General features: G+C 47.1%; 1 long non-coding RNA gene across 1 annotated transcript; it reads right to left on the reverse strand.

Annotated features, from left to right (window-relative positions):
* Positions 1–2,648: 2,648 nt before the first annotated feature.
* On the reverse strand, positions 2,649–3,721 carry LOC142204692 (uncharacterized). Its single transcript, XR_012716146.1, has 2 exons — positions 3,406–3,721; positions 2,649–3,138 (listed from the first exon to the last, which is right to left on the reverse strand). It is a non-coding gene; the product is annotated as an uncharacterized LOC142204692 (long non-coding RNA).
* Between the last annotated feature and the right edge of the window lie 230 nt (positions 3,722–3,951).

The raw sequence follows: 3,951 nt of genomic DNA on the forward strand, positions 1-3,951 counted from the left end.
GAACCGAGACTAGTTGTAGATAACAGTCTCATGGATCCCTACAATGAAGGCCCGATTCCCATAGCAAGGGCTATGACAAATAGACACATGTATGGTTACTGGGGGACAGAGCAAAGCCTTAAAGTTGAGACTCGCCCAAACTACATCGGCATCATAGACTTGCTTCCTTCGCAATCTTGGCAGCCCCACCACTATCCTCCATTAATACTACAGAAGAAGATAATTGTGTTCACCTCTACTATATACCCTAGAGCAGCTGGAGGCCCAAAAATGTGATGTCAGACTCTATCTTGCTAGTGTCTCAAAAGGGCTTCCAAAAGGGTTAAGAACGGGACTGAGTTCCTCATAGAGAGACAACCCCTACAGTGATGTTGCACGGGACGCAACGAGGAAACCCAGGAGAGGTGAGGAAAGATGAGTATAACTATTTTTTTTTATTTTTTACCACACCTCCCCTGGGCCTCAACTTATCATAGTCTTGGGTCTGAAGAGACCTCAGAATATAATAAAAACATTTCTGCTTTGGGCCAAACGTTTTAAGTCCAAAACTAAACTGACCTCTGTAAATATTCACCTATCTCTGTTGGTGTCCATTCCGATGATTTGTGTCCTGTAGTATAGGAGATACTCTCATAGAGAGGCTCCCTGTTCTGACTCATGGAGGTAGGTCCTAAGTGGGAGACCCTTCTTTAAGAATTCTAGAAGTTATTAACTTCCAGAATTCTATCAAAACATGTCCATAGCTTCATGTGATAGGAAACCTTGGAGAAACCCCTTTGTAGATCACAGAAAGATCCCTCAGAATTAGGTCAGGTGATTTCCAATGATCCATAAAGTCAATTTGGAGAAGCTCCAACATCTGAGAAGGTCCACATCCTGGTTCTTCCCTGGTTTCTATGACATGGTGTAGTGGAGCGGTCAGCAGTTAATGAATTCTACTAGCGAGAGCCTTCAGAGGGTGACATCACTCTTCACGTGGATTAACCAAACTACGGAAAATCCCTTCAGTGATAAATTTGGACTTTCCAAATAAAACCCGTAGAAGAATCAATAGTATTATCTCTAGATTTATAGACACTGACTAAGAGGATCCTGATGTGTCAATGCTAGAGTTTACGAGGAATTACAGGGCTCGAGAGGGCCAACTATGATCTCAGAAACTTCAGTCATGCCAATGGGGTTTATAGATAACCATGAACGCAGTGTATAACAGGACCACCAATGGTCACGTCAGGCCACTGAACCTTTGACCACCAGGGACCATCTAATTGGGAATTTCTGGGGTATGGCATTGAGTTTATAATTGCCTTAAAGGGGTTTTCCATGGGTGGCCAGGGGTAGAGTAAAATTAAAACAAAAAAGGAAGAAATATTTACCTACCCTTGGTTACCGCTCCAGCAGTGGCGGAGATAGAATTCATGCAGATAAGATGACTGCTTCAGTGTTAGTCAATGACTACGCTCAGTGGTTGGGCACAAATGCCCCAACAGAGGTCAGTGGATGGCCATAGTGATCACCTGAGCTGCTTCAGTTCTGGTCAATTTTTTTGGGATCCTTTGATGGAGGTTGTTCAGGAACAGATAAACATGGCCACTCAGACAAATTAGTGGCCTCAGTGGTCACTGGTAAGGAAGTGGTGACATATGGGAGTGACTTCTCTGGTCCTTCGCCAGCAACCACTGATTGGTCTCAGTGGTCATTTGACCATAACAGTTTCCAATCTAAATCCAGGACAAACCCCTTTTAACAAAGACCAGGGTGCGTGGTGTGTGACCCCTACTAATCATTAACTGACCACCAATTCTAAGAATAGGTCATCAGTTATTTAACCTGGAAAACCCCTTTAAGTCTCAACAGGTGTTAAAAAATATGAAATGGTACTTCCCTTTAAGTGACCTCACGTGACATCTACCCAGTTTCCCCGAAAATAAGACACGCCCCCCCCCCTTTACCTCCTGAACCACCTACAACCGGCAGTCATACCGGTGGTCCGCTAAGGAAGGGCTGGAACGACTGCCGATTATTCCCCACTCCATAAGACAACCCCCCGAAAATAAGACATATTTCGGAAGAGAATCTAATATACGACACTGTCTTATTTTCGGGGAAACAGGGTATGTGTGTCTAGCCTAATCATATGCTTATGGCAGATGTATCTACTGTATGGACCATACCATAGAGGGCACCACATCCGGTCCCATCATACGGGCAGATATGGGATAATCCCGTACGTAGTATAGGGAACAAGTATGGACCCTTGCTTACTTACGAGGTTATCAATGGGGCCATAGTCTACAGATTCAGAGGGCATGGAAAGTGTAAGGCTGGTCAAGAGGTCTAACTTAAAGGGGTTGTCCAAGGATTTAAGATTAACTTACCTGATTGGTGATGGACCTGGGGGTTCTGCCTGGTTCACATAATTGGAATCATCTGATCCACCACCAAGTCTCCCATATCAGGAAAACGTTACTTAACTCTATGGACAACCCCTTTAAGAATCTACCCATGTGCTAGTTATACTATTGGGGTCTTATATTGTAGAGAGGCCATCGGGCCCCCCCTAAGGCTACAGGGCCTGGTACCAACTCTCTCTACCCCCCCCCCCCCCATGTTTATAGTCAGCTTATGTAATGACACAGACAACAATAGAAATTTCCGATAAATATATTTCTAGCATAAAAAACACATTATATAATAAATACATATAAATAGACAAAAACCAAAGTGCATCATGGGAGGAAACACGACATCATCAGCGAACAATAGCGATTAGTCAGCGACTCATGCCCCGACTCGTTGGCCATTTCATAAACCACAGGAAAGATGATCTCACAGTCCACGAGGTGAAAGGATTGGAGCAGGCTATCAGCAGCAGGGGGCGCCGTCCTTACACAAATGTAGTCACTATCCATGTCCGCCTAGGGCGGCCGAGCACAAAGCATGGATAGAACGGAGGCTGGTCGTGCCTCATCTGTCCATCATGTCGGAGAGGGGTCCCCAGTATTCTCTACATCCAGGAGATCCAGGTCACGACGTCGACATTTGAAGAATCAACAGGTCCAACGCGCTTGGTCAGAATTCACATTAAGTACGAGCACATCATCGCCATGTCCCGCAGATCTTCATTGGCCAGTTTCCCTACGGAAAAAGATACGGACATTTGTTAAATAAAGTTGCACACTTACAATTTAAATGAAAAAAAATAAAAAATTAAAAATGGAAAATTCCTCTTATTTGGCTTCTTCCAATCCAGAACTACTTGGAACACAACCTGACATTTTACAAAATCTGTATTCTAGGTCAGAATTTCTGCTAGTCCGGCACCTAGGGGGCGCCATGCTACCTAAACCCGACCTGTCGATCACATCTAAAGCCCCGCCCCCTAGCCACGCCCACTGCACTCACCTCTACGCCGAGACCCCGCCTTGGATTTCCTGTACAGTTTCTTCAGCCACTTGAATGGCCCGGTGACGTCACTCGTCCCCGCCTCCTCCTCTTCGTCATCGCTAGGCAAGGGGGAAGGGGCGCGGCAGAAGGGGCACTGGACGGCGCCGCCCCTGGCCGCCAGGTGCTCGAGGCAGCCGGAGCAGATCACGTGCCGGCAGGCCGCCAATCGGCGCGGCTTCCTCTCCTGCCCGTAGTCAATGTAACAGATGCCGCACTCCTCAGTGGCGACGGTGGGCAGTGGTGACGTCATGACGCTTTACGGCGGCTGTGCAGCTTGTTTGAGAGAATGAATGAGGGGGAGAGGTCGGAGCGCAGGTTTTTATAGCGAGGGAAGCTCCGCCTTCCGCCGGGAATGAGTGACGTCACGGCCAATCAGGACAGGAGGTGTGCTGTACGGTGGTATGTGGAGTATCTCCCGGCAGGCAGCGCGGCGGAGTGTGTGACGGTGACGTTATTGTTTACTCTGGCGATTAGCGAGCTGCTGCCGGGTGACGTCATACCTGC

Source organism: Leptodactylus fuscus, chromosome 5, assembly GCF_031893055.1.
Source record: "Leptodactylus fuscus isolate aLepFus1 chromosome 5, aLepFus1.hap2, whole genome shotgun sequence".
NCBI lineage: Eukaryota > Metazoa > Chordata > Amphibia > Anura > Leptodactylidae > Leptodactylus > Leptodactylus fuscus.